General features: G+C 38.0%; 1 pseudogene; it reads right to left on the bottom strand.

Annotated features, from left to right (window-relative positions):
• Positions 1–5,502: 5,502 nt before the first annotated feature.
• LOC102906735 (glyceraldehyde-3-phosphate dehydrogenase pseudogene) lies at positions 5,503–6,874 on the bottom strand (annotated as a pseudogene).
• Positions 6,875–9,243: the final 2,369 nt, after the last annotated feature.

Raw genomic sequence — 9,243 nt, 5'->3', positions numbered from 1 at the left:
ATTTCAGAAAACCACCTCCACTCTGTTCTATCTTGTTCTGAAGGTCACCATAGTTGTTTTTGGTTTTAAGACTTCATGTAGAGAGCAAAGTTATGATTGGTTGCATTTACAACCTTTCTCCCTTAAAGCCCCCCTAATGTAAATCTGTGGTATTTCTCATTTCCTCAGGAAGCACAGAATGTTAAGCACATGTTCCCAGGACAGCCTCTGATGTGAATAATTTAACTGAATAGCTCCATGGAATAGTTTCATTTTATGTTCTTTCTAGTCTATAAAAGAATAGGAATTATTTTTGAAAGAACACACAGTCAAAGAATATAAGGACTAAGAACAATATTAAAGGTTCTTTTCCAAATGATGCTGCAGATGAGCTCCAGCCAAATTATATTACAAGTTCAACATGGGCATTTCCTCCATTTCTGTAGAGTCTCATGGCAATGCTTGGCTCAGCGATTTCAGGAGAATGAAATCTGTTTCTCTCTCTCCAGTTTCTTCCTCCCTTCCCCCTCCCTTTCTTCCTCCCTCCATCTTTCCCTTTCTCTTTGATGCCTTGACTTCTTCCTCTCATGTTTCATATTTACTCCAGCAGTGACCATATGAAATGAACATTTGGAAAGTCAACAGCAAATCTGAAATCCTTCATCTCTGCCTTTTGATCATATCTGTCCTGACATCCCAGTAGTCTTGGCCTGGAGATCTGTGGCAAAGAATCATTTGTGTTTCAACTTTTAAAGCTGAAAATGCAACCAGTCATGGCTTCACTCTCTACATGAAGTCTTAAAACCAAAACCAACTAGGTGACCTTCAGAACAAGCTAGATCAGAGTGGAGGTGGTTTTCTGCAATCGGAGATGGTAAGAAACCCAAGACTCTTTGCCAGGGTACTGTTGAACCTTTAGCACATATTCAAAATACAATTTAAACTAACTTCTGAATCTCTGCAAACAACAATTTTTCACAAGAAAAATCTTGTATTTATTTTGTATCTTCTTCTGTCTTTCACATTTGTTTGAATTCACTAAGAAAATGCTGACAATCCTTCTTCAAGGAGTCACAATATTGGTGTCTGTATTGGCCCAAACCACCCAGGCATCACCTTTGAGATCTTTCCCTCAATGAGAAGAAAGCATGAGCTGCTAGAGAGCTACAGCATCATAAGTCCACGAAAGGCTGTGATGTTCCCTGTGACTCGGGAAACAGTTAAGTAAATCAAGGAGTATCAACAGGCTGTACTTCGCACATGTCATGCCTTTTATTTAAATATCTTTTATTTAGCTTTTATTTCAACACTGTTCAGCCAGAGGGGTGATATGTCCCTGTACTAACCAACTAGAGTGTAGTTTACCTACTCACACTGAGGGCTACTTGAATGTGTCCTCTTATTAAAAGGGTGATGAAATCCCCTTAACTCTGCTATACTTTTGACTTGGGCAATGTCTAGAACGTGAGAACCTGTGTGACCTGATAGTTGTAAGGCATGTATACATCTTTTAATCAGAACATCTTCATATATCTACCTGGTTAGCTAGGAGGATTTTTCTACTTACTACACTAAGTGTCAGGAGAACTAGTTCTTTCTTCTACTACTGAATATGAATTGGCTTCCAAATATATTCTCACAAAATTCTAATAAAGTAGTGTTGAAGTCTTTCAGGGGTGAACTTGAACTTATTTAGCATCTCCTACTGATGTCTTCAGAGTGCTTTTCCCCAAGCTATTATATATAGAAACAAAAATGCTTAGTGTAGCATGCTCTGAAATTTACTAGAATTTAAATGTGCAGATGATTTGTACTTTACCCATTATTTCTGATTTTTATCAAGGTCATATAGTTTTATTCTTAGAATAACTTTAATTTCTTATAAACATTATATTTGGATTTGCTTTTAGTCTTTTTTTCAAAAGGAATTGTTGAAAAAATTTAAGATACATCCAACTCATGTAAAAATGTGGCATTTTTATGCTCCAAGTGTGTATGTTATTGCATAGTACATATTTCATATATGTAAAAACTAGACATGCTAATTCTCTTAGCAAAATGAATTCTTGTGACACAGGACAAGCTATCAGAGTATCCCTAATATGCTCTAGTAGTTTCCACTGGAGGACTCATACTCTCTTTCAGGGAAGCTCTGTTAAATTATATCCCCATGAGAGGACTCCAGGAAAAGCAGTTTACAAGGAACTCCAAAGGAGCATGTTTGGGGATAGAGCCATAGTCCATCTCAGAAAGGGATTCAGACAAGAATGTACTAAATGAGACAGCTGGTGCTCTGGGAATCTGGGACCCATTCTCTTGGGAATTTGGGATAAAGTTAGAAAAATCTACCTCCAAATTGAAGAATGGTCCAGGGGAGAATTATCCCTCCACATTTGCAGTTTGTTCTTCCTCTAAATCCAAGAGAAAGTCTTCAGGCAGAAACACTTCAGATGCTGGTAGTAGGAAACCACGGACATGTGTAGGAGCAATGTGTACAAGAGGAGATGTGGGGGTAGGACTTTGGGAAAGTCCACTACAGAAGTAGATTAGAGGGGAGATCTCTGTGAACAGAGGCAGTCTGTGTCTCCACTGTTGGTGTCTCCACAGCCAGCCTTCTTGAAGTGAAATCTAGTGTGAAGAAAAACAGAATCACAGAAAAGTCAAAAGGTTACAGTAGTTGACAATTATTTGAGCCTATAAGTCCATCTGTGGTTAAAGTCAATATCCAGTCATTCCCACTTTCCTGAATGCTGCACTTTAGTTTTATTTAATGACTGCAGACAACCCAGATGTAAATGGTGAATGGCTGTCACATGTCAGATACTGGGTTATGGGCTTTAAGGGATGGAGTGCCACAAGGAGCAAGCATCATGTCACAGTTTTAAACCCATCACAGGTTAACAGGAGACAAGAGAGGAACTAAAACGAATACGGATAATTTGTACAGGTTCAGCAGAAACTTAAAACCTTGAGCAAATCTGAATTTTACAAGCCTTGCAAGCATCAGTAACTTAGCAAAAATAATTACATAATTGTAGCTTTCACAATTTCTCTTAAATGTCATTTTGTGAAATGAATAACACAATTATACATAATGAAAAAAGGTAATTATTAAATGTTCTCAGGTGTGCAAGATCCAGGCTTGTTTTCAAAGAGACTCAAAAGAGGGGGGGGGAACAGTGTTTTGACCATTATTCACAATTCTGTAGTAGAACCATAGAAGATTATAGGATATTTTATTATAAAATTTAACAGAAGACACTGTTTGCAAAACTCCTTTTCAATATTTTTCTTTGCAGCTTTATAATGTGCTTCAGAGAAGAGTTGGTATTTTTGATTGCACTATTTTGAAAATAAAAGCATTCCTTTAGCTCACTCAGTATGTGAGCTTGTAGGAGCCTTCTTCCAAAATATGGACTAGCATCTAGGAAATGCAGACTCCTGAGGTGATGTTTGCCCTAGGTCTTTTCAGAGACCAAATAGCACCCAATCAATGTTATGGATTTATAAACTGGGTCATTCTCAAACAGTGACTTTCCTGAAAGGAGTAAACAAAGTATATAATAAATGCATATTGTTCTTGCTGAGAATATAGTCCTTGGGCAGATTCTTTAGAAATTGCACTTTTACAGTTCCAAGCTATTACTTGTGAGATTTTCTTTTAATCACCTTTTAATAGAATTGGCATTATCATGGAATACAACCAGGCATAACCACTTACATATATTTGTCAAATGTTTAGCAGGAGACCTGGACCATTACTAACATATTTCTCACACACAGAAAGTAATTTTCTTTTTCTTCCCAGATGACAGTATGGTTATTAGACTCCATCTCTAAGATGCCTACAAGCAAATTTAATTAGTCAGTTAAATGAAACTGTCAGAAATTTAAGAAACATTTTTGTAGTAAATTATAGCCTTAGGTATTTCTTAATTTGCTTTGTGTAACTTCAGCTGGAAAGTGTGTTTATAATATTCTATTTGTTCAGCATGGATGAAGGTCACTTCACATTTACTTTCATCTTCAAATCACCCGGCCATTTCACAGCTGCTTGAATTTTAATAAGAGGGAACCAGTTTGGAGGACTCAGAGAGAAGAAAAAACAGAAAAAAATAATAACATTTGGCATTTGTAGGGTTTATGATAATTCTGCTTTCAGACACTGTGCAATAGGACCGATGTTTTTGTTTCAAGTCATAAATTATGGAAATTAATTCTACAAACAAAATTAATGGGGATAAAATTATGGTAATTACACTTATGGTAACCAGCTATCTTTATGCATTAAAAGACAGGTCCTATTCTGTGGGTCAGAATGATATCACACAATCATACCTTTGATATCGTGAGAGTTGTCATGGGACAGCCCTCAGCGATGCACTGAAATGATTTAGGTTGTCACTCTATTAGGAATGATATTCTCCTTCTACCTAAATAAAACCAAACAATGAATAAACACATGTAAATAAATGATAAAGAAGCTCAGTAGTCAGCAGCATTCGATAATGAAAAGCTCAGTATGTAGCTTCTCACCGTTTGCATTGTCATGGTGCCTGTTTACAAATAGGAAAATAATTTTGAAAATATTGATTTTTTTCCTTTGAAGTCTTAAGTTAATGAATAAGGAAGTCACTTGAATATTTTTTAGCTAGGCTCTTTGCTTTGACTTCAAATATTTTTGTGCCTTTTGTCATACACTTTTAAATAACATTCCTAATTACAAAATTTGAAATTGGAGAATCTTTGAGAAAATAATATGCATGGATGTACCGCTAAAAAATTAATTATTCTTATGGAGAAAATAGCAGCTGAAATGGGCATAGTAGGTAAACATGAATTTCAACATTTCAACATATATTTTGGAGAATAGGTACCTAAAAGAAATGAAACAATAAAGCAACATCTAAAAAAATAATTTGTGATCTTTAAAAATATTTTTTTTTTGTTTCAGGTTGATGGACATTCAAACTGCTCATAAGAAACAGAGTTTGTGAATGACTTCAAAGAAACAGCATCTTCTGGACACAACAGTCTGGTGCACATGTGAACTCATTGATGCTGTGACATTATTACAACGCCTGCACAAATTCAGTCCAGACAAAATCTCAGTGAGGAGAAACATAAGTGAGTGCAAAATCTCAGCCATAGCCAAAAAAGCCTTGCAATTTATTGCTGCTGGGAGGAGGAAAATAATATTTTTTCAATGAAGTAACATTGGGTATATGAACCATATACCAGGGCAGGCCTTATATACAGGAGTACTTTGTGAATGCAAATGGGACTCTGTTTTCTTGTGCTTCTTTTTTTAAGTTTTTTTTTTGAGGGGATGCAGTCAACTTTGTTCATGGTATTCAAGAGAGTAGAACTCCCCAAACTCCTCCTGTTATTCTGGGGGTCTGGGATGGAAACTGTGAAGGAGATGCTCAGTGTCAAGAGCTGAGTTGGGACAGGGACTGCTCAGAAGCTGAGAGTCTCTCTCTTGCTCCATCCTTGCTTGCATGGGTGGTCCAGGGCAGGCTTCTTACTCCTTGGAGGCCATGTAGGCCATGAGGTCCACCACCCTGTTGCTATAGCTGAATTCATAATCATACCAGGAAATGAGCTTCACAAAGTTGTCATTGAGAGCAATGCCAGCCCCAGCATCAAAGGTGGAAGAGTGGGGGGTCACTGTTCAAGTCGCAGGAGACAACCTGGTCCTCAATGTAGCCCAGGATGCCCTTTAGTAGACGCTCTGATGCCTGCTTCACCAGATTCTTAATGTCATCATAATTGGAAGCTTTTTCCAGGTGGCATGTTAGATCCACAAGTGATACATTGGTAGTAGGAACATGGAAGGCTGTGCCTATAAGTTTCCCATTCAGCTCTGGGATGACCTTACCCACAGTCTTGGCAGTACTGGTGGAATCAGGCATGATGTCCTGGGCAGCCCCATGGTCATCATGCCACAGCATCCCAGAGGGGCCATCCATAGTCTTCCGGGTGGCAGTGATGGCATGGACTGTGGTCATGAGTCATTCTACAATGCCAAAGTTGTGATGGATGACCTTGGTCAGGGGAGCTAAGCAGTTGGAGGTCCAAGAAACAAATTGCTGACAATCTTGAGTGAATTGTTATTCTCATGGTTCACACCCATCACAAACATGGGGGCATCAGCAGAAGGAGCAGGGATGATGACCCTTTCGGTGCTACCCTTCAAGTGGTCCCCAGCCTTCTCCATGGTGATGAATACTCCATTAGAATCCACAACATGCTCAGTACCAGCATCACCCCAGTTAATGTTGGCAGGATCTAGCTCCTAGAAGATGGTGATGGCCTTCTGGTTGATGAGGCACTTCCCAATTTCAGCTTTGACTGTGCCGTTGAACTTGTGAGGGTAGAGTCATACTAGAATATGTAGACCATGTAGTTGAGGTCAATGAAGGGGTCATTGATGGCAACAATGTTCACTTTGCCAGATTGGAATGCAGTCCTGACAAACAGGCACCTAATATGGCCACTCTGACATTCACCATCATGTCTCAGGAAAAAGCTGGTACTGCATGAAAAGATTCAGCTGTCTCTGTGTAGCTGGAAATTTCTCTGGTCCTGCCAGGCCCTGTAGTCAGTATGAATCTCTACCACCCATGTCCCTGAGCCACTTGGTCCCAAGCAAACACACAGAAGCTTATATTATTTAAAAACTGTATAACCTATGGGTCAGGCTTATTTTTAGCTAGCTCTTATAACTTAAAACATTTCAATTATTCTATATGTTGCCACATGGCCATGGCATTACTGGTCTGCTGGCATCTTGTTGCTCATTGGGCAGTGTGCTGGTGTCTCCTCTTACTCTCCTTTCCTCTCCTGTTTCTTCAGTTTGAATGTCCTGGTTAATCTTATTCTGCTTTGTCATTGGTCAAACAGCTTTATTTATCAACCAATCAGAGCAACACATATTCACAGCATACAGAAAGACATCCCACAGCACTTCCCCTTTTCTGCCTAATTAAAATGGAAGGTTTTAACTTTATCATAGTAAAATTACATATAATAAAACAGTTATCAAGCAAGAATTACAGTTACAATATCTAGTCTATTTGTATTTGGCAAAATTAAAGAAAATATCCTATCATCTATCCTATTTTTGTGAGTCTAAAGTTTTATATCTAATTTATCTTTTATCATGACTAAGAACAGCTATAATTATGACTAGCTAGTCTTCAATTCCATCAAAGACCCCAGAAGGATATACTATTACCTAAGTAAGCAGGAAATGCATTGTAAGCAACTTCCAAAGTTCTAGAAATGACAGAGACATCTGGCTGCCTGGACAGTCACTCAACTTCCTCTGCAACTTTGTTGCATCTATATTTAGCCTACAGGACAAGAGTCTCTGGCAGACATTTTAGTGAAGCAGGAAAATTGAAGGATTCTCTCACCTATTGGCAACGTTCACCAGTCAATTCTCCCTGTGTCCTGTAGAATCTCTGGCAGTCTCCTCTGTGAGACAGGAACCTGAAGGACCATCTTGCCCTGTTTAGGCAAAGTTTAGTGGTCACCTTCCTATGGGTTCTGCATGTCCAGTCTATACAATATATTGTCAAGCAGTCCAGGCAAGAGCAGTTTATTGCTCAAATGGCCAGTTTTGCCAAGGAGAAGATAAACTCCATATGGAGTGTCTTTGATGGCCATCTTCTTCTTAGAAGTAAATCAGTGCTGCCAGGAGCAGATATGTCTCACTGTCCTGAAAAATCTAAGTTGTTTTTTTTTTGTTGTTGTTTTTTTTTGGTTTTTCGAGACAGGGTTTCTCTGTGTAGCTTTGTGCCTTTCCTGGAACTCACTTGGTAGCCCAGGCTGGCCTCGAACTTACAGAGATCTGCCTGCCTCTGCCTCCCGAGTGCTGGGATTAAAGGCGTGTGCCACCACCGCCCGGCAAAATCTAAGTTTTTAAAACATTTTAAATGCCATATTCTATAAGTCTTTGAAGTATTTGAACATTACCTACCTATTTGAAATATATCTATGTATACCTAGAAAACTTAACTAACATGACTATAAGTTTGATTATCATAGATGGCTAAGTATTTATCTGTATTTCTTATTATACATTGGAATTTTAAATGAGTTGCATAAACATAATACCTTAAATAAGAGTAGAATATATACAGTATAACAAAATTAACTTTAACTTGTATTAATAAACTAAAATCCATAGCAATGTGAAACATTTTAAACAAGTTGTTGCTCTTTAAAAATAGATTCAATAATCTACCTGTTCATCCTATCATATCTATAATATCCCCCTTTCTTCTTTTAGAAAGAGAATGACTATGACCAATAACAATTTGTAACCAACACCTAAACAAAAACAAATATCTATAGTCCATTTTTTGGGGGATGGGTGGATGTAGTCCTCTAGGCTACTTCCTGCTGATTGGGGGCACTGTTAATCTTATGGGGATGGAGAGAAAATTATGAATTATAGTTTAATCTTGGCTGTAGTAGCCTGTGAAGCTGGATCAGCTTAGTCAGTTACTTTGAAGCTATTTGGATGTTGGATCATCTGGGCCATGGCTATCACTGGAGACCTTTCAGGGGGTCTTGGTTGATCAAACCATATTAGCCTGGAGGCAATCCACAGGTTCTTATCTTCTGTGGAAACAAAAGTAGAACCTTTTTTCCAAAGCAACATATCCTTAGACATAAATTTTGAAGTCAAGATACCTTTAAAATATAGATATAGGTTTTACTTGTTAGCCTTTACAATCAAATGTCTCTCTGAAGTTAAAAATCTCAAAAACAATATAATAATATGTAGTATCCATATTCTTTGTGTAATTTCCATCGTTATGTGGCTTAACTTTCATACTGTTCTTATTGTCTCTATAAAGAATTCATTTTTTAAAACTATTTATTTCTTTATATAACTGTCTGTATTCCTTTTCCTCTCTTCATTTCCTCTAAACAGTTTATTACCCCATCTGAATCTGTCTTCTTATGAAATTGTAATAATTTTTGACCAATGATTTGAACTGCAGTGTATCTAGTTCTGAAGCAGCAGCCCTGGCTGCTGGTTTCACCCACCTCAGCTTCCCAACACAGCAGAGGTACATTTACCACCAGTTCTGGGATCTATGCTCACCAACTGAGTCTGGGAAGCAGTGGGGCTATGCCTCCATCCAACAGCATGTAGCCCAGAAACATTTTTTTTAATTGCAAAAGATAAATCTACCATGCAGTACACTACATGGCTTAGAAACACCTCTGTGTACTGCAGCAGGT

Source organism: Peromyscus maniculatus, chromosome 2 (assembly GCF_049852395.1).
Source record: "Peromyscus maniculatus bairdii isolate BWxNUB_F1_BW_parent chromosome 2, HU_Pman_BW_mat_3.1, whole genome shotgun sequence".
Taxonomy (NCBI): Eukaryota; Metazoa; Chordata; class Mammalia; order Rodentia; family Cricetidae; genus Peromyscus; species Peromyscus maniculatus.
The sequence above is the reverse complement of the archived record's forward strand: the minus strand, read 5'-3'. Positions and strand labels throughout refer to the sequence as shown.